The sequence below is a fragment of the Taudactylus pleione genome, unplaced genomic scaffold, assembly GCF_031769625.1.
Source record: "Taudactylus pleione unplaced genomic scaffold, aTauple2 ptg000109l, whole genome shotgun sequence".
Lineage (NCBI taxonomy): Eukaryota > Metazoa > Chordata > Amphibia > Anura > Myobatrachidae > Taudactylus > Taudactylus pleione.
In genome coordinates this window covers 13,857,172-13,884,824 of record NW_028284511.1, presented here as the reverse complement: position 1 = coordinate 13,884,824, position 27,653 = coordinate 13,857,172, and the positions used below count along the sequence as shown (strand labels likewise).

The following is a 27,653-nucleotide window of genomic DNA, read 5'->3' as shown; positions in this document are numbered from 1 at the left end:
GACTGTCTTGATGCAATCTTGAATTACCTTAAGATGACCATAAACACAGTAATTGTAATTGAAAAAAGTACAGTTACCCGAAAAGATTTGAAATTTGCTGTATATTGTTTTCCATCCTCAACCAGACACCAAAATGTGTATAAAAACACTTAACCAAATGGTTTCATAGCTCAGGGGTTAGAGCACTGGTCTTGTAAACCAGGTGTCATGAGTTCACTGGGGCCTAATGCTTCCTTGTTGTTACAGCTGCTAAAACTTATGATACAGCACCCTATATTGCAATACTCTGCTTTAGTACGCTAAATGAGAAGATGATGAATATACACACTTGTATAGCCAAATTGGAAAGAGTCATATCACATTCAGTCTAATTTATTGACTGGTTTCAAGAAAATATTTGTGTTATCTTTTATTGGACCAATTTCCTTCAAACTGATACTCCTAACATGGTTATTCACTATCATTATCAAATTAATATAAAAGATTTCCAATTATTTTACTTTAAAAAGAGCAGTTAAAGCACATATCAACATGCATTGTATATAGAAGATTTCATTTTGCTTAGTTGATACCGATATTTTGAACTGATACATAGGTGCCAATAGATATAACTGAAGGCAGATTTGAACATATAAGCATATATACTCTGCACCTGCAAGCATACTCAGGGTAATGACCAGTAATGACTTCAAATAACTCTATAAAGATGTCCGGCTATAACATTTTGAAATAATTCCACCCTATGGATCCTAAAGTTGGAAAGCCATGGAAAGTATGACCAATTTTGTAGCTGTATTTTATACACTCCACACCAACATAAGAAAGCTCATTTTAAAATGCATTTAAATAATTTGATTCAAAGTGTCTACATTTGTAAAAAGTGGATTTTTGGACAAAGAGATATAATTAATAAAATCCAATGAGATATTGTATTTTATTTGCTAAAAAAATTAGAAATTGAATTACTTTTTACAGTTGTAGAATCATTTCTAGTCACCAATTTACATAGGTGTCTTCCACTACTTCTACATGTTTTCATAAATGTCTCCATAAATAATACAGTAAAGGAGTCAACATGACAATAAATAGGATCAACTGAAAGAAAACAGTATACATAAGCCTACATTTTAATTTGTCATATTAGTGTTAAAGTATAATGAAAACCAAAGTTGAAGTTTTCCTTTAAAAAGCAGGAGGATAAAATATTATGTTTTATGTTAACCTGGCCTCTCTCCTACAGCTCTTTAAGAAGCAAAGTAATACATTCCTAGTCTATTATAGATGACTACAACTACTTTGCCAATTTTATGTGACTGTCTTGATACAATCTTGAAGTACCTTAAGATGACCATAAACACAACAATTGTAATTGAAAAAAGTACATTTACCCGAAAAGATTTGAAATTTGATGTATATTGTTTTCCATCCTCAACCAGAAATCAAAATGTGTATAAAAACACTTAACCAAATGGCTCCATATCTCAGGGGTTAGAGCACTGGTCTCGTAAACCTGGTGTCATGAGTTCAACTCTCACTGGGGCCTAATTCTTCATTATTGTTACAGCTGCTAAAACTTAATTTGCAGCACCCTATATTGCAATACTCTGCTTTAGTATGCTAAATGAGAAGATGATGAATACACACACTTGTATAGCCAAATTGGAAAGACACTTATCACATTCAGTCTAATCTATTGACAAGTTTCAAGAGCATAGTTGAAAATATTTGTGTAATCTTTTATTGGATCAATTTCCTTCAAACTGATACTGCCAGCATGGTTATTCACCATCATTGTAAAATTAATATTAAAGATTTCCAATTATTTTAATTTAAAAAGAGCATTTAAAGCACATATCAACATGCATTGCATAGAGCAGATTTCATCTTGCTCAATTGATACTGATATTTTGAACTGATATACATAGGTGACAATAGATATAACTGAAGGCTGATTTGAACATGTAAGCATATATACTCTACACATGCAAGCAGACTCATGGTAATGACCACTAATGACTACAAATAACTCTATAAATATGTGCGGCAATAATATTTTGAAATAATTCCACCCTATGGATCCTAAAGTTGGAAAGCCATGGAAACTTTGACCAATTTTGTATCTATATTATATACACACTAACATAAAACAGCCAATTTTAAAATGCATTGAAAGAATTTGATTCAAAGTGTCTACCAGGTATACCTCAATTATAGATATTGCATATATATCAGAATAGGCCATTTGTAAAAAGTGGATTTTTGGACAATGAGATACAATTAATAAAATCCAATGACATATTGGATTTTATTTGCTAAAAAAGTTAGAAATTGCTATGAATTACTTTTTACAGTTTTAGAATCATTTCTATTCACCAATTTACATAGGTGTCTTCCACTACTTCTACATGTTTTCATAAATGTCCCCATAAATAATACAGTAAAGGAATCAACATGACAATAAATAGGACCAACTGAAAGAAAACAGTATACATAATCCTACATTTTAAATTGTCATATTAGTGTTAAAGTATAATGAAAACCAAAGTTGAAGTGTTCCTTTATAAGGCAGGAGGATAAAATATTTTGTTTTATGTTAACCTGGCCTCTCTCCTACAGCTCTTTAAGAAGGAAAGTAATACATTCCTAGTCCATTATAGACGACTACAACTACTTTTCCAAGTTTTGTGACTGTCTTGATGCAATCTTGAAGTACCTTAAGATGACCATAAACACAACAATTGTAACTGAAAAAAGTACATTTACCGGAAAAGATTTGAAATTTGCTGTATATTGTTTTCCATCCTCAACCAGACACCAAAATGTGTATAAAAACACTTAACCAAATGGTCTCATAGCTCAGGGGTTAGAGCACTGGTCTTGTAAACCAGGTGTCATGAGTTCACTGGGGCCGAATGCTTCATCGTTGTTACAGCTGCTAAAACTTAAGATGCAGCACCCTATATTGCAATACTCTGCTTTAGTACACTAAATGAAAAGATGATGAATATACACACTTGTATAGCCAAATTAGAAAGAGACATATCACATTCAGTCTAATCTATTGACTGGTTTCAAGAAAATATTTGTGTTATCTTTTATTGGACCAATTTCCTTCAAACTGATACTCCTAACATGGTTATTCACTATCATTATAAAATTAATATAAAAGATTTCCAATTATTTTACTTTAAAAAGAGCATTAAAGCACATATCAAGATGCATTGCATAGAGCAGATTTCATTTTGCTCAATTGATACCGATATTTTGAACTGATACATAGGTGCCAATAGATATAACTGAAGGCAGATTTGAACATATAAGCATATATACTCTGCACCTGCAAGCAGACTCAGGGTAATGACCAGTAATGACTTCAAATAACTCTATAAAGATGTCTGGCTATAACATTTTGAAATAATTCCACCCTATGGATCCTAAAGTTGGAAAGCCATGGAAAGTATGACCAATTTTGTATCTGTATTATATACACTCCACACTAACATAAGAAAGCTCATTTTAAAATGCATTTAAATAATTTGATTCAAAGTGTCTACATTTGTAAAAAGTGGATTTTTGGACAAAGTGATATAATTAATAAAATCCAATGAGATATTGTATGTTATTTGCTAAAAAAATTTAGAATTGAATTACTTTTTACAGTTGTAGAATAATTTCTATTCACCAATTTACATAGGTGTCTTCCACTACTTCTACATGTTTTCATAAATGTCCCCACAAATAATACAGTAAAGGAGTCAACATGACAATAAATAGGACCAACTGAAAGAAAACAGTATACATAAGCCTACATTTTAAATTGTCATATTAGTGTTAAAGTATAATGAAAACCAAAGTTGAAGTGTTCCTTTATAAAGCAGGAGGATAAAATATTTTGTTTTATGTTAACCTGGCCTCTCTCCTACAGCTCTTTAAGAAGCAAAGTAATACATTCCTAGTCCATTATAGACGACTACAACTACTTTGCCAATTTTATGTGACTGTCTTGATAAAAATCTTGAAGTACCTTAAGATGACCATAAACACAACAATTGTAATTGAAAAAAGTACATTTACCCGAAAAGATTTGAAATTTGATGTATATTGTTTTCCATCCTCAACCAGAAACCAAAATGTGTATAACAACACTTAACCAAATGGCTCCATAGCTCAGGGGTTAGAGCACTGGTCTCGTAAACCAGGTGTCATGAGTTCAACTCTCGCTGGGGCCTAATTCTTCTTTATTGTTACAGCTGCTAAAACTTAATTTGCAGCACCCTATATTGCAATACTCTGCTTTAGTATGCTAAATGAGAAGATGATGAATACACACACTTGTATAGCCAAATTGGAAAGACACTTATCACATTCAGTCTAATCTATTGACTAGTTTCAAGAGCATAGTTGAAAATATTTGTGTAATCTTTTATTGGATCAATTTCCTTCAAACTGATACTGCCAGCATGGTTATTCACCATCATTGTAAAATTAATATTAAAGATTTCCAATTATTTTAATTTAAAAAGAGCATTTAAAGCACATATCAACATGCATTGCATAGAGCAGATTTCATCTTGCTCAATTGATACTGATATTTTGAACTGATATACATAGGTGACAATAGATATAACTGAAGGCTGATTTGAACATGTAAGCATATATACTCTACACGTGCAAGCAGACTCATGGTAATGACCACTAATGACTACAAATAACTCTATAAATATGTGCGGGTATAATATTTTGAAATAATTCCACCCTATGGATCCTAAAGTTGGAAAGCCATGGAAACTTTGACCAATTTTGTATCTATATTATATACACACTAACATAAAACAGCCAATTTTAAAATGCATTTAAAGAATTTGATTCAAAGTGTCTACCAGGTATACCTCAATTATAGATATTGCATATATATCAGAATAGGCCATTTGTAAAAAGTGGATTTTTGGACAATGAGATACAATTAATAAAATCCAATGACATATTGGATTTTATTTGCTAAAAAAGTTAGTAATTGCTATGAATTACTTTTTACAGTTTTAGAATCATTTCTATTCACCAATTTACATAGGTGTCTTCCACTACTTCTACATGTTTTCATAAATGTCCCCATAAATAATACAGTAAAGGAATCAACATGACAATAAATAGGACCAACTGAAAGAAAACAGTATACATAATCCTACATTTTAAATTGTCATATTAGTGTTAAAGTATAATGAAAACCAAAGTTGAAGTGTTCTTTTATAAGGCAGGAGGATAAAATATTTTGTTTTATGTTAACCTGGCCTCTCTCCTACAGCTCTTTAAGAAGGAAAGTAATACATTCCTAGTCCATTATAGACGACTACAACTACTTTTCCAAGTTTTGTGACTGTCTTGATGCAATCTTGAAGTACCTTAAGATGACCATAAACACAACAATTGTAACTGAAAAAAGTACATTTACCGGAAAAGATTTGAAATTTGCTGTATATTGTTTTCCATCCTCAACCAGACACCAAAATGTGTATAAAAACACTTAACCAAATGGTCTCATAGCTCAGGGGTTAGAGCACTGGTCTTGTAAACCAGGTGTCATGAGTTCACTGGGGCCGAATGCTTCATCGTTGTTACAGCTGCTAAAACTTAAGATGCAGCACCCTATATTGCAATACTCTGCTTTAGTACACTAAATGAAAAGATGATGAATATACACACTTGTATAGCCAAATTAGAAAGAGACATATCACATTCAGTCTAATCTATTGACTGGTTTCAAGAAAATATTTGTGTTATCTTTTATTGGACCAATTTCCTTCAAACTGATACTCCTAACATGGTTATTCACTATCATTATAAAATTAATATAAAAGATTTCCAATTATTTTACTTTAAAAAGAGCATTAAAGCACATATCAAGATGCATTGCATAGAGCAGATTTCATTTTGCTCAATTGATACCGATAGTTTGAACTGATACATAGGTGCCAATAGATATAACTGAAGGCAGATTTGAACATATAAGCATATATACTCTGCACCTGCAAGCAGACTCAGGGTAATGACCAGTAATGACTTCAAATAACTCTATAAAGATGTCCGGCTATAACATTTTGAAATAATTCCACCCTATGGATCCTAAAGTTGGAAAGCCATGGAAAGTATGACCAATTTTGTATCTGTATTATATACACTCCACACTAACATAAGAAAGCTCATTTTAAAATGCATTTAAATAATTTGATTCAAAGTGTCTACATTTGTAAAAAGTGGATTTTTGGACAAAGAGATATAATTAATAAAATCCAATGAGATATTGTATTTTATTTGCTAAAAAAAGTTAGAATTTAATTACTTTTTACAGTTGTAGAATAATTTCTATTCACCAATTTACATAGGTGTCTTCCACTACTTCTACATGTTTTCATAAATGTCCCCACAAATAATACAGTAAAGGAGTCAACATGACAATAAATAGGACCAACTGAAAGAAAACAGTATACATAAGCCTACATTTTAAATTGTCATATTAGTGTTAAAGTATAATGAAAACCAAAGTTGAAGTGTTCCTTTATAAAGCAGGAGGATAAAATATTTTGTTTTATGTTAACCTGGCCTCTCTCCTACAGCTCTTTAAGAAGCAAAGTAATACATTCCTAGTCCATTATAGATGACTACAACTACTTTGCCAATTTTTGTGACTGTCTTGATGCAATCTTGAATTACCTTAAGATGACCATAAACACAGTAATTGTAATTGAAAAAAGTACAGTTACCCGAAAAGATTTGAAATTTGCTGTATATTGTTTTCCATCCTCAACCAGACACCAAAATGTGTATAAAAACACTTAACCAAATGGTTTCATAGCTCAGGGGTTAGAGCACTGGTCTTGTAAACCAGGTGTCATGAGTTCACTGGGGCCTAATGCTTCCTTGTTGTTACAGCTGCTAAAACTTATGATACAGCACCCTATATTGCAATACTCTGCTTTAGTACGCTAAATGAAAAGATGATGAATATACACACTTGTATAGCCAAATTGGAAAGAGTCATATCACATTCAGTCTAATTTATTGACTGGTTTCAAGAAAATATTTGTGTTATCTTTTATTGGACCAATTTCCTTCAAACTGATACTCCTAACATGGTTATTCACTATCATTATCAAATTAATATAAAAGATTTCCAATTATTTTACTTTAAAAAGAGCAGTTAAAGCACATATCAACATGCATTGTATATAGAAGATTTCATTTTGCTTAGTTGATACCGATATTTTGAACTGATACATAGGTGCCAATAGATATAACTGAAGGCAGATTTGAACATATAAGCATATATACTCTGCACCTGCAAGCATACTCAGGGTAATGACCAGTAATGACTTCAAATAACTCTATAAAGATGTCCGGCTATAACATTTTGAAATAATTCCACCCTATGGATCCTAAAGTTGGAAAGCCATGGAAAGTATGACCAATTTTGTAGCTGTATTTTATACACTCCACACCAACATAAGAAAGCTCATTTTAAAATGCATTTAAATAATTTGATTCAAAGTGTCTACATTTGTAAAAAGTGGATTTTTGGACAAAGAGATATAATTAATAAAATCCAATGAGATATTGTATTTTATTTGCTAAAAAAATTAGAAATTGAATTACTTTTTACAGTTGTAGAATCATTTCTAGTCACCAATTTACATAGGTGTCTTCCACTACTTCTACATGTTTTCATAAATGTCTCCATAAATAATACAGTAAAGGAGTCAACATGACAATAAATAGGATCAACTGAAAGAAAACAGTATACATAAGCCTACATTTTAATTTGTCATATTAGTGTTAAAGTATAATGAAAACCAAAGTTGAAGTTTTCCTTTAAAAAGCAGGAGGATAAAATATTATGTTTTATGTTAACCTGGCCTCTCTCCTACAGCTCTTTAAGAAGCAAAGTAATACATTCCTAGTCTATTATAGATGACTACAACTACTTTGCCAATTTTATGTGACTGTCTTGATACAATCTTGAAGTACCTTAAGATGACCATAAACACAACAATTGTAATTGAAAAAAGTACATTTACCCGAAAAGATTTGAAATTTGATGTATATTGTTTTCCATCCTCAACCAGAAATCAAAATGTGTATAACAACACTTAACCAAATGGCTCCATATCTCAGGGGTTAGAGCACTGGTCTCGTAAACCTGGTGTCATGAGTTCAACTCTCACTGGGGCCTAATTCTTCTTTATTGTTACAGCTGCTAAAACTTAATTTGCAGCACCCTATATTGCAATACTCTGCTTTAGTATGCTAAATGAGAAGATGATGAATACACACACTTGTATAGCCAAATTGGAAAGACACTTATCACATTCAGTCTAATCTATTGACTAGTTTCAAGAGCATAGTTGAAAATATTTGTGTAATCTTTTATTGGATCAATTTCCTTCAAACTGATACTGCCAGCATGGTTATTCACCATCATTGTAAAATTAATATTAAAGATTTCCAATTATTTTAATTTAAAAAGAGCATTTAAAGCACATATCAACATGCATTGCATAGAGCAGATTTCATCTTGCTCAATTGATACTGATATTTTGAACTGATATACATAGGTGACAATAGATATAACTGAAGGCTGATTTGAACATGTAAGCATATATACTCTACACATGCAAGCAGACTCATGGTAATGACCACTAATGACTACAAATAACTCTATAAATATGTGCGGCAATAATATTTTGAAATAATTCCACCCTATGGATCCTAAAGTTGGAATGCCATGGAAACTTTGACCAATTTTGTATCTATATTATATACACACTAACATAAAACAGCCAATTTTAAAATGCATTGAAAGAATTTGATTCAAAGTGTCTACCAGGTATACCTCAATTATAGATATTGCATATATATCAGAATAGGCCATTTGTAAAAAGTGGATTTTTGGACAATGAGATACAATTAATAAAATCCAATGACATATTGGATTTTATTTGCTAAAAAAGTTAGAAATTGCTATGAATTACTTTTTACAGTTTTAGAATCATTTCTATTCACCAATTTACATAGGTGTCTTCCACTACTTCTACATGTTTTCATAAATGTCCCCATAAATAATACAGTAAAGGAATCAACATGACAATAAATAGGACCAACTGAAAGAAAACAGTATACATAATCCTACATTTTAAATTGTCATATTAGTGTTAAAGTATAATGAAAACCAAAGTTGAAGTGTTCCTTTATAAGGCAGGAGGATAAAATATTTTGTTTTATGTTAACCTGGCCTCTCTCCTACAGCTCTTTAAGAAGGAAAGTAATACATTCCTAGTCCATTATAGACGACTACAACTACTTTTCCAAGTTTTGTGACTGTCTTGATGCAATCTTGAAGTACCTTAAGATGACCATAAACACAACAATTGTAACTGAAAAAAGTACATTTACCGGAAAAGATTTGAAATTTGCTGTATATTGTTTTCCATCCTCAACCAGACACCAAAATGTGTATAAAAACACTTAACCAAATGGTCTCATAGCTCAGGGGTTAGAGCACTGGTCTTGTAAACCAGGTGTCATGAGTTCACTGGGGCCGAATGCTTCATCGTTGTTACAGCTGCTAAAACTTAAGATGCAGCACCCTATATTGCAATACTCTGCTTTAGTACACTAAATGAAAAGATGATGAATATACACACTTGTATAGCCAAATTAGAAAGAGACATATCACATTCAGTCTAATCTATTGACTGGTTTCAAGAAAATATTTGTGTTATCTTTTATTGGACCAATTTCCTTCAAACTGATACTCCTAACATGGTTATTCACTATCATTATAAAATTAATATAAAAGATTTCCAATTATTTTACTTTAAAAAGAGCATTAAAGCACATATCAAGATGCATTGCATAGAGCAGATTTCATTTTGCTCAATTGATACCGATATTTTGAACTGATACATAGGTGCCAATAGATATAACTGAAGGCAGATTTGAACATATAAGCATATATACTCTGCACCTGCAAGCAGACTCAGGGTAATGACCAGTAATGACTTCAAATAACTCTATAAAGATGTCTGGCTATAACATTTTGAAATAATTCCACCCTATGGATCCTAAAGTTGGAAAGCCATGGAAAGTATGACCAATTTTGTATCTGTATTATATACACTCCACACTAACATAAGAAAGCTCATTTTAAAATGCATTTAAATAATTTGATTCAAAGTGTCTACATTTGTAAAAAGTGGATTTTTGGACAAAGTGATATAATTAATAAAATCCAATGAGATATTGTATGTTATTTGCTAAAAAAATTTAGAATTGAATTACTTTTTACAGTTGTAGAATAATTTCTATTCACCAATTTACATAGGTGTCTTCCACTACTTCTACATGTTTTCATAAATGTCCCCACAAATAATACAGTAAAGGAGTCAACATGACAATAAATAGGACCAACTGAAAGAAAACAGTATACATAAGCCTACATTTTAAATTGTCATATTAGTGTTAAAGTATAATGAAAACCAAAGTTGAAGTGTTCCTTTATAAAGCAGGAGGATAAAATATTTTGTTTTATGTTAACCTGGCCTCTCTCCTACAGCTCTTTAAGAAGCAAAGTAATACATTCCTAGTCCATTATAGACGACTACAACTACTTTGCCAATTTTATGTGACTGTCTTGATAAAAATCTTGAAGTACCTTAAGATGACCATAAACACAACAATTGTAATTGAAAAAAGTACATTTACCCGAAAAGATTTGAAATTTGATGTATATTGTTTTCCATCCTCAACCAGAAACCAAAATGTGTATAACAACACTTAACCAAATGGCTCCATAGCTCAGGGGTTAGAGCACTGGTCTCGTAAACCAGGTGTCATGAGTTCAACTCTCACTGGGGCCTAATTCTTCTTTATTGTTACAGCTGCTAAAACTTAATTTGCAGCACCCTATATTGCAATACTCTGCTTTAGTATGCTAAATGAGAAGATGATGAATACACACACTTGTATAGCCAAATTGGAAAGACACTTATCACATTCAGTCTAATCTATTGACTAGTTTCAAGAGCATAGTTGAAAATATTTGTGTAATCTTTTATTGGATCAATTTCCTTCAAACTGATACTGCCAGCATGGTTATTCACCATCATTGTAAAATTAATATTAAAGATTTCCAATTATTTTAATTTAAAAAGAGCATTTAAAGCACATATCAACATGCATTGCATAGAGCAGATTTCATCTTGCTCAATTGATACTGATATTTTGAACTGATATACATAGGTGACAATAGATATAACTGAAGGCTGATTTGAACATGTAAGCATATATACTCTACACGTGCAAGCAGACTCATGGTAATGACCACTAATGACTACAAATAACTCTATAAATATGTGCGGGTATAATATTTTGAAATAATTCCACCCTATGGATCCTAAAGTTGGAAAGCCATGGAAACTTTGACCAATTTTGTATCTATATTATATACACACTAACATAAAACAGCCAATTTTAAAATGCATTTAAAGAATTTGATTCAAAGTGTCTACCAGGTATACCTCAATTATAGATATTGCATATATATCAGAATAGGCCATTTGTAAAAAGTGGATTTTTGGACAATGAGATACAATTAATAAAAACCAATGACATATTGGATTTTATTTGCTAAAAAAGTTAGTAATTGCTATGAATTACTTTTTACAGTTTTAGAATCATTTCTATTCACCAATTTACATAGGTGTCTTCCACTACTTCTACATGTTTTCATAAATGTCCCCATAAATAATACAGTAAAGGAATCAACATGACAATAAATAGGACCAACTGAAAGAAAACAGTATACATAATCCTACATTTTAAATTGTCATATTAGTGTTAAAGTATAATGAAAACCAAAGTTGAAGTGTTCCTTTATAAGGCAGGAGGATAAAATATTTTGTTTTATGTTAACCTGGCCTCTCTCCTACAGCTCTTTAAGAAGGAAAGTAATACATTCCTAGTCCATTATAGACGACTACAACTACTTTTCCAAGTTTTGTGACTGTCTTGATGCAATCTTGAAGTACCTTAAGATGACCATAAACACAACAATTGTAACTGAAAAAAGTACATTTACCGGAAAAGATTTGAAATTTGCTGTATATTGTTTTCCATCCTCAACCAGACACCAAAATGTGTATAAAAACACTTAACCAAATGGTCTCATAGCTCAGGGGTTAGAGCACTGGTCTTGTAAACCAGGTGTCATGAGTTCACTGGGGCCGAATGCTTCATCGTTGTTACAGCTGCTAAAACTTAAGATGCAGCACCCTATATTGCAATACTCTGCTTTAGTACACTAAATGAAAAGATGATGAATATACACACTTGTATAGCCAAATTAGAAAGAGACATATCACATTCAGTCTAATCTATTGACTGGTTTCAAGAAAATATTTGTGTTATCTTTTATTGGACCAATTTCCTTCAAACTGATACTCCTAACATGGTTATTCACTATCATTATAAAATTAATATAAAAGATTTCCAATTATTTTACTTTAAAAAGAGCATTAAAGCACATATCAAGATGCATTGCATAGAGCAGATTTCATTTTGCTCAATTGATACCGATATTTTGAACTGATACATAGGTGCCAATAGATATAACTGAAGGCAGATTTGAACATATAAGCATATATACTCTGCACCTGCAAGCAGACTCAGGGTAATGACCAGTAATGACTTCAAATAACTCAATAAAGATGTCTGGCTATAACATTTTGAAATAATTCCACCCTATGGATCCTAAAGTTGGAAAGCCATGGAAAGTATGACCAATTTTGTATCTGTATTATATACACTCCACACTAACATAAGAAAGCTCATTTTAAAATGCATTTAAATAATTTGATTCAAAGTGTCTACATTTGTAAAAAGTGGATTTTTGGACAAAGTGATATAATTAATAAAATCCAATGAGATATTGTATGTTATTTGCTAAAAAAATTTAGAATTGAATTACTTTTTACAGTTGTAGAATAATTTCTATTCACCAATTTACATAGGTGTCTTCCACTACTTCTACATGTTTTCATAAATGTCCCCACAAATAATACAGTAAAGGAGTCAACATGACAATAAATAGGACCAACTGAAAGAAAACAGTATACATAAGCCTACATTTTAAATTGTCATATTAGTGTTAAAGTATAATGAAAACCAAAGTTGAAGTGTTCCTTTATAAAGCAGGAGGATAAAATATTTTGTTTTATGTTAACCTGGCCTCTCTCCTACAGCTCTTTAAGAAGCAAAGTAATACATTCCTAGTCCATTATAGACGACTACAACTACTTTGCCAATTTTATGTGACTGTCTTGATAAAAATCTTGAAGTACCTTAAGATGACCATAAACACAACAATTGTAATTGAAAAAAGTACATTTACCCGAAAAGATTTGAAATTTGATGTATATTGTTTTCCATCCTCAACCAGAAACCAAAATGTGTATAACAACACTTAACCAAATGGCTCCATAGCTCAGGGGTTAGAGCACTGGTCTCGTAAACCAGGTGTCATGAGTTCAACTCTCACTGGGGCCTAATTCTTCTTTATTGTTACAGCTGCTAAAACTTAATTTGCAGCACCCTATATTGCAATACTCTGCTTTAGTATGCTAAATGAGAAGATGATGAATACACACACTTGTATAGCCAAATTGGAAAGACACTTATCACATTCAGTCTAATCTATTGACTAGTTTCAAGAGCATAGTTGAAAATATTTGTGTAATCTTTTATTGGATCAATTTCCTTCAAACTGATACTGCCAGCATGGTTATTCACCATCATTGTAAAATTAATATTAAAGATTTCCAATTATTTTAATTTAAAAAGAGCATTTAAAGCACATATCAACATGCATTGCATAGAGCAGATTTCATCTTGCTCAATTGATACTGATATTTTGAACTGATATACATAGGTGACAATAGATATAACTGAAGGCTGATTTGAACATGTAAGCATATATACTCTACACGTGCAAGCAGACTCATGGTAATGACCACTAATGACTACAAATAACTCTATAAATATGTGCGGGTATAATATTTTGAAATAATTCCACCCTATGGATCCTAAAGTTGGAAAGCCATGGAAACTTTGACCAATTTTGTATCTATATTATATACACACTAACATAAAACAGCCAATTTTAAAATGCATTTAAAGAATTTGATTCAAAGTGTCTACCAGGTATACCTCAATTATAGATATTGCATATATATCAGAATAGGCCATTTGTAAAAAGTGGATTTTTGGACAATGAGATACAATTAATAAAATCCAATGACATATTGGATTTTATTTGCTAAAAAAGTTAGTAATTGCTATGAATTACTTTTTACAGTTTTAGAATCATTTCTATTCACCAATTTACATAGGTGTCTTCCACTACTTCTACATGTTTTCATAAATGTCCCCATAAATAATACAGTAAAGGAATCAACATGACAATAAATAGGACCAACTGAAAGAAAACAGTATACATAATCCTACATTTTAAATTGTCATATTAGTGTTAAAGTATAATGAAAACCAAAGTTGAAGTGTTCCTTTATAAGGCAGGAGGATAAAATATTTTGTTTTATGTTAACCTGGCCTCTCTCCTACAGCTCTTTAAGAAGGAAAGTAATACATTCCTAGTCCATTATAGACGACTACAACTACTTTTCCAAGTTTTGTGACTGTCTTGATGCAATCTTGAAGTACCTTAAGATGACCATAAACACAACAATTGTAACTGAAAAAAGTACATTTACCGGAAAAGATTTGAAATTTGCTGTATATTGTTTTCCATCCTCAACCAGACACCAAAATGTGTATAAAAACACTTAACCAAATGGTCTCATAGCTCAGGGGTTAGAGCACTGGTCTTGCAAACCAGGTGTCATGAGTTCACTGGGGCCGAATGCTTCATCGTTGTTACAGCTGCTAAAACTTAAGATGCAGCACCCTATATTGCAATACTCTGCTTTAGTACACTAAATGAAAAGATGATGAATATACACACTTGTATAGCCAAATTAGAAAGAGACATATCACATTCAGTCTAATCTATTGACTGGTTTCAAGAAAATATTTGTGTTATCTTTTATTGGACCAATTTCCTTCAAACTGATACTCCTAACATGGTTATTCACTATCATTATAAAATTAATATAAAAGATTTCCAATTATTTTACTTTAAAAAGAGCATTAAAGCACATATCAAGATGCATTGCATAGAGCAGATTTCATTTTGCTCAATTGATACCGATAGTTTGAACTGATACATAGGTGCCAATAGATATAACTGAAGGCAGATTTGAACATATAAGCATATATACTCTGCACCTGCAAGCAGACTCAGGGTAATGACCAGTAATGACTTCAAATAACTCTATAAAGATGTCCGGCTGTAACATTTTGAAATAATTCCACCCTATGGATCCTAAAGTTGGAAAGCCATGGAAAGTATGACCAATTTTGTATCTGTATTATATACACTCCACACTAACATAAGAAAGCTCATTTTAAAATGCATTTAAATAATTTGATTCAAAGTGTCTACATTTGTAAAAAGTGGATTTTTGGACAAAGAGATATAATTAATAAAATCCAATGAGATATTGTATTTTATTTGCTAAAAAAAGTTAGAATTTAATTACTTTTTACAGTTGTAGAATAATTTCTATTCACCAATTTACATAGGTGTCTTCCACTACTTCTACATGTTTTCATAAATGTCCCCACAAATAATACAGTAAAGGAGTCAACATGACAATAAATAGGACCAACTGAAAGAAAACAGTATACATAAGCCTACATTTTAAATTGTCATATTAGTGTTAAAGTATAATGAAAACCAAAGTTGAAGTGTTCCTTTATAAAGCAGGAGGATAAAATATTTTGTTTTATGTTAACCTGGCCTCTCTCCTACAGCTCTTTAAGAAGCAAAGTAATACATTCCTAGTCCATTATAGACGACTACAACTACTTTGCCAATTTTATGTGACTGTCTTGATAAAAATCTTGAAGTACCTTAAGATGACCATAAACACAACAATTGTAATTGAAAAAAGTACATTTACCCGAAAAGATTTGAAATTTGATGTATATTGTTTTCCATCCTCAACCAGAAACCAAAATGTGTATAACAACACTTAACCAAATGGCTCCATAGCTCAGGGGTTAGAGCACTGGTCTCGTAAACCAGGTGTCATGAGTTCAACTCTCACTGGGGCCTAATTCTTCTTTATTGTTACAGCTGCTAAAACTTAATTTGCAGCACCCTATATTGCAATACTCTGCTTTAGTATGCTAAATGAGAAGATGATGAATACACACACTTGTATAGCCAAATTGGAAAGACACTTATCACATTCAGTCTAATCTATTGACTAGTTTCAAGAGCATAGTTGAAAATATTTGTGTAATCTTTTATTGGATCAATTTCCTTCAAACTGATACTGCCAGCATGGTTATTCACCATCATTGTAAAATTAATATTAAAGATTTCCAATTATTTTAATTTAAAAAGAGCATTTAAAGCACATATCAACATGCATTGCATAGAGCAGATTTCATCTTGCTCAATTGATACTGATATTTTGAACTGATATACATAGGTGACAATAGATATAACTGAAGGCTGATTTGAACATGTAAGCATATATACTCTACACGTGCAAGCAGACTCATGGTAATGACCACTAATGACTACAAATAACTCTATAAATATGTGCGGGTATAATATTTTGAAATAATTCCACCCTATGGATCCTAAAGTTGGAAAGCCATGGAAACTTTGACCAATTTTGTATCTATATTATATACACACTAACATAAAACAGCCAATTTTAAAATGCATTTAAAGAATTTGATTCAAAGTGTCTACCAGGTATACCTCAATTATAGATATTGCATATATATCAGAATAGGCCATTTGTAAAAAGTGGATTTTTGGACAATGAGATACAATTAATAAAATCCAATGACATATTGGATTTTATTTGCTAAAAAAGTTAGTAATTGCTATGAATTACTTTTTACAGTTTTAGAATCATTTCTATTCACCAATTTACATAGGTGTCTTCCACTACTTCTACATGTTTTCATAAATGTCCCCATAAATAATACAGTAAAGGAATCAACATGACAATAAATAGGACCAACTGAAAGAAAACAGTATACATAATCCTACATTTTAAATTGTCATATTAGTGTTAAAGTATAATGAAAACCAAAGTTGAAGTGTTCCTTTATAAGGCAGGAGGATAAAATATTTTGTTATATGTTAACCTGGCCTCTCTCCTACAGCTCTTTAAGAAGGAAAGTAATACATTCCTAGTCCATTATAGACGACTACAACTACTTTTCCAAGTTTTGTGACTGTCTTGATGCAATCTTGAAGTACCTTAAGATGACCATAAACACAACAATTGTAACTGAAAAAAGTTCATTTACCGGAAAAGATTTGAAATTTGCTGTATATTGTTTTCCATCCTCAACCAGACACCAAAATGTGTATAAAAACACTTAACCAAATGGTCTCATAGCTCAGGGGTTAGAGCACTGGTCTTGTAAACCAGGTGTCATGAGTTCACTGGGGCCGAATGCTTCATCGTTGTTACAGCTGCTAAAACTTAAGATGCAGCACCCTATATTGCAATACTCTGCTTTAGTACACTAAATGAAAAGATGATGAATATACACACTTGTATAGCCAAATTAGAAAGAGACATATCACATTCAGTCTAATCTATTGACTGGTTTCAAGAAAATATTTGTGTTATCTTTTATTGGACCAATTTCCTTCAAACTGATACTCCTAACATGGTTATTCACTATCATTATAAAATTAATATAAAAGATTTCCAATTATTTTACTTTAAAAAGAGCATTAAAGCACATATCAAGATGCATTGCATAGAGCAGATTTCATTTTGCTCAATTGATACCGATATTTTGAACTGATACATAGGTGCCAATAGATATAACTGAAGGCAGATTTGAACATGTAAGCATATATACTCTGCACCTGCAAGCAGACTCAGGGTAATGACCAGTAATGACTTCAAATAACTCTATAAAGATGTCCGGCTATAACATTTTGAAATAATTCCACCCTATGGATCCTAAAGTTGGAAAGCCATGGAAAGTATGACCAATTTTGTATCTGTATTATATACACTCCACACTAACATAAGAAAGCTCATTTTAAAATGCATTTAAATAATTTGATTCAAAGTGTCTACATTTGTAAAAAGTGGATTTTTGGACAAAGAGATATAATTAATAAAATCCAATGAGATATTGTATTTTATTTGCTAAAAAAAGTTAGAATTTAATTACTTTTTACAGTTTTAGAATCATTTCTATTCACCAATTTACATAGGTGTCTTCCACTACTTCTACATGTTTTCATAAAGTCCCCATAAATAATACAGTAAAGGAGTCAACATGACAATAAATCGGACCAACTGAAAGAAAACAGTATACATAAGCCTACATTTTAAATTGTCATATTAGTGTTAAAGTATAATGAAAACCAAAGTTGAAGTGTTCCTTTATAAAGTAGGAGGATAAAATATTTTGTTTTATGTTAACCTGGCCTCTCTCCTACAGCTCTTTAAGAAGCAAAGTAATACATTCCTAGTCCATTATAGACGACTACAACTACTTTGCCAATTTTATGTGACTGTCTTGATACAATCTTGAAGTACCTTAAGATGACCATAAACACAACAATTGTAATTGAAAAAAGTACATTTACCCGAAAAGATTTGAAATTTGATGTATATTGTTTTCCATCCTCAACCAGAAACCAAAATGTGTATAACAACACTTAACCAAATGGCTCCATAGCTCAGGGGTTAGAGCACTGGTCTCGTAAACCAGGTGTCATGAGTTCAACTCTCACTGGGGCCTAATTCTTCTTTATTGTTACAGCTGCTAAAACTTAATTTGCAGCACCCTATATTGCAATACTCTGCTTTAGTATGCTAAATGAGAAGATCATGAATACACACACTTGTATAGCCAAATTGGAAAGACACTTATCACATTCAGTCTAATCTATTGACTAGTTTCAAGAGCATAGTTGAAAATATTTGTGTAATCTTTTATTGGATCAATTTCCTTCAAACTGATACTGCCAGCATGGTTATTCACCATCATTGTAAAATTAATATTAAAGATTTCCAATTATTTTAATTTAAAAAGAGCATTTAAAGCACATATCAACATGCATTGCATAGAGCAGATTTCATCTTGCTCAATTGATACTGATATTTTGAACTGATATACATAGGTGACAATAGATATAACTGAAGGCTGATTTGAATATGTAAGCATATATACTCTACACGTGCAAGCAGACTCATGGTAATGACCACTAATGACTACAAATAACTCTATAAATATGTGCGGCTATAATATTTTGAAATAATTCCACCCTATGGATCCTAAAGTTGGAAAGCCATGGAAACTTTGACCAATTTTGTATCTATATTATATACACACTAACATAAAACAGCCAATTTTAAAATGCATTTAAACAATTTGATTCAAAGTGTTTACCAGGTATACCTCAATTATAGATATTGCATATATATCAGAATAGGCCATTTGTAAAAAGTGGATTTTTGGACAATGAGATACAATTAATAAAATCCAATGACATATTGGATTTTATTTGCTAAAAAAGTTAGAAATTGCTATGAATTACTTTTTACAGTTTTAGAATCATTTCTATTCACCAATTTACATAGGTGTCTTCCACTACTTCTACATGTTTTCATAAATGTCCCCATAAATAATACAGTAAAGGAATCAACATCACAATAAATAGGACCAACTGAAAGAAAACAGTATACATAATCCTACATTTTAAATTGTCATATTAGTGTTAAAGTATAATGAAAACCAAAGTTGAAGTGTTCCTTTATAAGGCAGGAGGATAAAATATTTTGTTTTATGTTAACCTGGCCTCTCTCCTACAGCTCTTTAAGAAGGAAAGTAATACATTCCTAGTCCATTATAGACGACTACAACTGCTTTTCCAAGTTTTGTGACTGTCTTGATGCAATCTTGAAGTACCTTAAGATGACCATAAACACAACAATTGTAACTGAAAAAAGTACATTTACTGGAAAAGATTTGAAATTTGCTGTATATTGTTTTCCATCCTCAACCAGACACCAAAATGTGTATAAAAACACTTAACCAAATGGTCTCATAGCTCAGGGGTTAGAGCACTGGTCTTGTAAACCAGGTGTCATGAGTTCACTGGGGCCTAATGCTTCATTGTTGTTACAGCTGCTAAAACTTAAGATGCAGCACCCTATATTGCAATACTCTGCTTTAGTACACTAAATGAAAAGATGATGAATATACACACTTGTATAGCCAAATTAGAAAGAGACATATCACATTCAGTCTAATCTATTGACTGGTTTCAAGAAAATATTTGTGTTATCTTTTATTGGACCAATTTCCTTCAAACTGATACTCCTAACATGGTTATTCACTATCATTATAAAATTAATATAAAAGATTTCCAATTATTTTACTTTAAAAAGAGCATTAAAGCACATATCAAGATGCATTGCATAGAGCAGATTTCATTTTGCTCAATTGATACCGATATTTTGAACTGATACATAGGTGCCAATAGATATAACTGAAGGCAGATTTGAACATATAAGCATATATACTCTGCACCTGCAAGCAGACTCAGGGTAATGACCAGTAATGACTTCAAATAACTCTATAAAGATGTCCGGCTATAACATTTTGAAATAATTCCACCCTATGGATCCTAAAGTTGGAAAGCCATGGAAAGTATGACCAATTTTGTATCTGTATTATATACACTCCACACTAACATAAGAAAGCTCATTTTAAAATGCATTTAAATAATTTGATTCAATGTGTCTACATTTGTAAAAAGTGGATTTTTGGACAAAGAGATATAATTAATAAAATCCAATGAGATATTGTATTTTATTTGCTAAAAAAATTAGAAATTGAATTACTTTTTACAGTTGTAGAATCATTTCTAGTCACCACTTTACATAGGTGTCTTCCACTACTTCTACATGTTTTCATAAATGTCCCCATAAATAATACAGTAAAGGAGTCAACATGACAATAAATAGGACCAACTGAAAGAAAACAGTATACATAAGCCTACATTTTAAATTGTCATATTAGTGTTAAAGTATAATGAAAACCAAAGTTGAAGTTTTCCTTTATAAAGCAGGAGGATAAAATATTTTGTTTTATGTTAACCTGGCCTCTCTCCTACAGCTCTTTAAGAAGCAAAGTAATACATTCCTAGTCTATTATAGACGACTACAACTACTTTGCCAATTTTATGTGACTGTCTTGATACAATCTTGAAGCACCTTAAGATGACCATAAACACAACAATTGTAATTGAAAAAAGTACATTTACCCGAAAAGATTTGAAATTTGATGTATATTGTTTTCCATCCTCAACCAGAAATCAAAATGTGTATAAAAACACTTAATCAAATGGCTCCATATCTCAGGGGTTAGAGCACTGGTCTCGTAAACCAGGTGTCATGAATTCAACTCTCACTGGGGCCTAATTCTTCTTTATTGTTACAGCTGCTAAAACTTAATTTGCAGCACCCTATATTGCAATATTCTGCTTTAGTATGCTAAATGAGAAGATGATGAATACACACACTTGTATAGCCAAATTGGAAAGACACTTATCACATTCAGTCTAATCTATTGACAAGTTTCAAGAGCATAGTTGAAAATATTTGTGTAATATTTTGTTGGATCAATTTCCTTCAAACTGATACTGCCAGCATGGTTATTCACCATCATTGTAAAATTAATATTAAAGATTTCCAATTATTTTAATTTAAAAAGAGCATTTAAAGCACATATCAACATGCATTGCATAGAGCAGATTTCATCTTGCTCAATTGATACTGATATTTTGAACTGATATACATAGGTGACTATAGATATAACTGAAGGCTGATTTGAACATGTAAGCATATATACTCTACACGTGCAAGCAGACTCATGGTAATGACCACTAATGACTACAAATAACTCTATAAATATGTGCGGCTATAATATTTTGAAATAATTCCACCCTATGGATCCTAAGGTTGGAAAGCCATGGAAAGTTTGACCAATTTTGTATCTATATTATATACACACTAACATGAAACAGCCAATTTTAAAATGCATTTAAAGAATTTGATTCAAAGTGTCTACCAGGTATACCTCAATTATAGATATTGCATATATATCAGAGTAGGCCATTTGTAAAAAGTGGATTTTTGGACAATGAGATACAATTAATAAAATCCAATGACATATTGGATTTTATTTGCTAAAAAAGTTAGTAATTGCTATGAATTACTTTTTCCAGTTTTAGAATCATTTCTATTCACCAATTTACATAGGTGTCTTCCACTACTTCTACATGTTTTCATAGATGTCCCCATAAATAATACAGTAAACGAGTCAACATGGCAATAAATAGGACCAACTGAAAGAAAACAGTATACATAAGCCTACATTTTAAATTGTCATATTAGTGTTAAAGTATAATGAAAACCAAAGTTGAAGAGTTCCTTTATAAGGCAGGAGGATAAAATATTTTGTTTTATGTTAACCTGGCCTCTCTCCTACAGCTCTTTAAGAAGCAAAGTAATACATTCCGAGTCCATTATAGATGACTACAACTACTTTGCCAATTTTTGTGACTGTCTTGATGCAATCTTGAATTACCTTAAGATGACCATAAACACAGTAATTGTAATTGAAAAAAGTACAGTTACCCGAAAAGATTTGAAATTTGCTGTATATTGTTTTCCATCCTCAACCAGACACCAAAATGTGTATAAAAACACTTAACCAAATGGTTTCATAGCTCAGGGGTTAGAGCACTGGTCTTGTAAACCAGGTGTCATGAGTTCACTGGGGCCTAATGCTTCCTTGTTGTTACAGCTGCTAAAACTTAAGATACAGCACCCTATATTGCAATACTCTGCTTTAGTACGCTAAATGAAAAGATGATGAATATACACACTTGTATAGCCAAATTGGAAAGAGTCATATCACATTCAGTCTAATTTATTGACTGGTTTCAAGAAAATATTTGTGTTATCTTTTATTGGACCAATTTCCTTCAAACTGATACTCCTAACATGGTTATTCACTATCATTATCAAATTAATATAAAAGATTTCCAATTATTTTACTTTAAAAAGAGCAGTTAAAGCACATATCAACATGCATTGCATATAGAAGATTTCATTTTGCTTAGTTGATACCGATATTTTGAACTGAAACATAGGTGCCAATAGATATAACTGAAGGCAGATTTGAATATATAAGCATATATACTCTGCACCTGCAAGCATACTCAGGGTAATGACCAGTAATGACTTCAAATAACTCTATAAAGATGTCCGGCTATAACATTTTGAAATAATTCCACCCTATGGATCCTAAAGTTGGAAAGCCATGGAAAGTATGACAAATTTTGTATCTGTATTTTATACACTCCACACCAACATAAGAAAGCTCATTTTAAAATGCATTTAAATAATTTGATTCAAAGTGTCTACATTGGTAAAAAGTGGATTTTTGGACAAAGAGATATAATTAATAAAATGCAATGAGATATTGTATTTTATTTGCTAAAAAAATTAGAAATTGAATTACATTTTACAGTTGTAGAATCATTTCTAGTCACCAATTTACATAGGTGTCTTCCACTACTTCTACATGTTTTCATAAATGTCCCCATAAATAATACAGTAAAGGAGTCAACATGACAATAAATAGGACCAACTGAAAGAAAACAGTATACATAAGCCTACATTTTAAATTGTCATATTAGTGTTAAAGTATAATGAAAACCAAAGTTGAAGTTTTCCTTTATAAAGCAGGAGGATAAAATATTATGTTTTATGTTAACCTGGCCTCTCTCCTACAGCTCTTTAAGAAGCAAAGTAATACATTCCTAGTCTATTATAGATGACTACAACTACTTTGCCAATTTTATGTGACTGTCTTGATACAATCTTGAAGTACCTTAAGATGACCATAAACACAACAATTGTAATTGAAAAAAGTACATTTACCCGAAAAGATTTGAAATTTGATGTATATTGTTTTCCATCCTCAACCAGAAATCAAAATGTGTATAAAAACACTTAACCAAATGGCTCCATATCTCAGGGGTTAGAGCACTGGTCTCGTAAACCTGGTGTCATGAGTTCAACTCTCACTGGGGCCTAATTCTTCTTTATTGTTACAGCTGCTAAAACTTAATTTGCAGCACCCTATATTGCAATACTCTGCTTTAGTATGCTAAATGAGAAGATGATGAAAACACACAATTGTATAGCCAAATTGGAAAGACACTTATCACATTCAGTCTAATCTATTGACAAGTTTCAAGAGCATACTTGAAAATATTTGTGTAATCTTTTATTGGATCAATTTCCTTCAAACTGATACTGCCAGCATGGTTATTCACCATCATTGTAAAATTAATATTAAAGATTTCCAATTATTTTAATTTAAAAAGAGCATTTAAAGCACATATCAACATGCATTGCATAGAGCAGATTTCATCTTGCTCAATTGATACTGATATTTTGAACTGATATACATAGGTGACAATAGATATAACTGAAGGCTGATTTGAACATGTAAGCATATATACTCTACACGTGCAAGCAGACTCATGGTAATGACCACTAATGACTACAAATAACTCTATAAATATGTGCGGCTATAATATTTTGAAATAATTCCACCCTATGGATCCTAAAGTTGGAAAGCCATTGAAACTTTGACCAATTTTGTATCTATATTATATACACACTAACATAAAACAGCCAATTTTAAAATGCATTGAAAGAATTTGATTCAAAGTGTCTACCAGGTATACCTCAATTATAGATATTGCATATATATCAGAATAGGCCATTTGTAAAAAGTGGATTTTTGGACAATGAGATACAATTAATAAAATCCAATGACATATTGGATTTTATTTGCTAAAAAAGTTAGAAATTGCTATGAATTACTTTTTACAGTTTTAGAATCATTTCTATTCACCAATTTCCATAGGTGTCTTCCACTACTTCTACATGTTTTCATAAATGTCCCCATAAATAATACAGTAAAGGAATCAACATGACAATAAATAGGACCAACTGAAAGAAAACAGTATACATAATCCTACATTTTAAATTGTCATATTAGTGTTAAAGTATAATGAAAACCAAAGTTGAAGTGTTCCTTTATAAGGCAGGAGGATAAAATATTTTGTTTTATGTTAACCTGGCCTCTCTCCTACAGCTCTTTAAGAAGGAAAGTAATACATTCCTAGTCCATTATAGACGACTACAACTGCTTTTCCAAGTTTTGTGACTGTCTTGATGCAATCTTGAATTACCTTAAGATGACCATAAACACAGCAATTGTAATTGAAAAAAGTACAGTTACCCGAAAAGATTTGAAATTTGCTGTATATTGTTTTCCATCCTCAACCAGACACCAAAATGTGTATAAAAACACTTAACCAAATGGTCTCATAGCTCAGGGGTTAGAGCACTGGTCTTGTAAACCAGGTGTCATGAGTTCACTGGGGCCTAATGCTTCATTGTTGTTACAGCTGCTAAAACTTAAGATGCAGCACCCTATATTGCAATACTCTGCTTTAGTACACTAAATGAAAAGATGATGAATATACACACTTGTATAGCCAAATTGGAAAGAGACATATCACATTCAGTCTAATCTATTGACTGGTTTCAAGAAAATATTTGTGTTATCTTTTATTGGACCAATTTCCTTCAAACTGATACTCCTAACATGGTTATTCACTATCATTATAAAATTAATATAAAAGATTTCCAATTATTTTACTTTAAAAAGAGCATTAAAGCACATATCAAGATGCATTGCATAGAGCAGATTTCATTTTGCTCAATTGATACCGATATTTTGAACTGATACATAGGTGCCAATAGATATAACTGAAGGCAGATTTGAACATATAAGCATATATACTCTGCACCTGCAAGCAGACTCAGGGTAATGACCAGTAATGACTTCAAATAACTCTATAAAGATGTCCGGCTATAACATTTTGAAATAATTCCACCCTATGGATCCTAAAGTTGGAAAGCCATGGAAAGTATGACCAATTTTGTATCTGTATTATATACACTCCACACTAACATAAGAAAGCTCATTTTAAAATGCATTTAAATAATTTGATTCAATGTGTCTACATTTGTAAAAAGTGGATTTTTGGACAAAGAGATATAATTAATAAAATCCAATGAGATATTGTATTTTATTTGCTAAAAAAATTAGAAATTGAATTACTTTTTACAGTTGTAGAATCATTTCTAGTCACCACTTTACATAGGTGTCTTCCACTACTTCTACATTTTTTCATAAATGTCCCCATAAATAATACAGTAAAGGAGTCAACATGACAATAAATAGGACCAACTGAAAGAAAACAGTATACATAAGCCTACATTTTAAATTGTCATATTAGTGTTAAAGTATAATGAAAACCAAAGTTGAAGTTTTCCTTTATAAAGCAGGAGGATAAAATATTTTGTTTTATGTTAACCTGGCCTCTCTCCTACAGCTCTTTAAGAAGCAAAGTAATACATTCCTAGTCTATTATAGACGACTACAACTACTTTGCCAATTTTATGTGACTGTCTTGATACAATCTTGAAGCACCTTAAGATGACCATAAACACAACAATTGTAATTGAAAAAAGTACATTTACCCGAAAAGATTTGAAATTTGATGTATATTGTTTTCCATCCTCAACCAGAAATCAAAATGTGTATAAAAACACTTAATCAAATGGCTCCATATCTCAGGGGTTAGAGCACTGGTCTCGTAAACCAGGTGTCATGAATTCAACTCTCACTGGGGCCTAATTCTTCTTTATTGTTACAGCTGCTAAAACTTAATTTGCAGCACCCTATATTGCAATACTCTGCTTTAGTATGCTAAATGAGAAGATGATGAATACACACACTTGTATAGCCAAATTGGAAAGACACTTATCACATTCAGTCTAATCTATTGACAAGTTTCAAGAGCATAGTTGAAAATATTTGTGTAATATTTTGTTGGATCAATTTCCTTCAAACTGATACTGCCAGCATGGTTATTCACCATCATTGTAAAATTAATATTAAAGATTTCCAATTATTTTAATTTAAAAAGAGCATTTAAAGCACATATCAACATGCATTGCATAGAGCAGATTTCATCTTGCTCAATTGATACTGATATTTTGAACTGATATACATAGGTGACTATAGATATAACTGAAGGCTGATTTGAACATGTAAGCATATATACTCTACACGTGCAAGCAGACTCATGGTAATGACCACTAATGACTACAAATAACTCTATAAATATGTGCGGCTATAATATTTTGAAATAATTCCACCCTATGGATCCTAAGGTTGGAAAGCCATGGAAAGTTTGACCAATTTTGTATCTATATTATATACACACTAACATGAAACAGCCAATTTTAAAATGCATTTAAAGA

General features: G+C 31.4%; 5 non-coding genes across 5 annotated transcripts; all 5 read left to right on the top strand.

The window, feature by feature from the left end:
* Positions 1 to 4,156: 4,156 nt before the first annotated feature.
* TRNAT-CGU (transfer RNA threonine (anticodon CGU)) lies at positions 4,157 to 4,229 on the top strand. The gene has a single exon. It is a non-coding gene; the product is annotated as a tRNA-Thr (tRNA).
* A 6,608-nt stretch (positions 4,230 to 10,837) lies between these two features.
* Positions 10,838 to 10,910, top strand: TRNAT-CGU (transfer RNA threonine (anticodon CGU)). Its single transcript has one exon. It is a non-coding gene; the product is annotated as a tRNA-Thr (tRNA).
* A 2,613-nt stretch (positions 10,911 to 13,523) lies between these two features.
* TRNAT-CGU (transfer RNA threonine (anticodon CGU)) lies at positions 13,524 to 13,596 on the top strand. Its single transcript has one exon. It is a non-coding gene; the product is annotated as a tRNA-Thr (tRNA).
* Positions 13,597 to 16,209: 2,613 nt separating this feature from the next.
* Positions 16,210 to 16,282, top strand: TRNAT-CGU (transfer RNA threonine (anticodon CGU)). The gene has a single exon. It is a non-coding gene; the product is annotated as a tRNA-Thr (tRNA).
* Positions 16,283 to 18,893: 2,611 nt separating this feature from the next.
* On the top strand, positions 18,894 to 18,966 carry TRNAT-CGU (transfer RNA threonine (anticodon CGU)). Its single transcript has one exon. It is a non-coding gene; the product is annotated as a tRNA-Thr (tRNA).
* Positions 18,967 to 27,653: the final 8,687 nt, after the last annotated feature.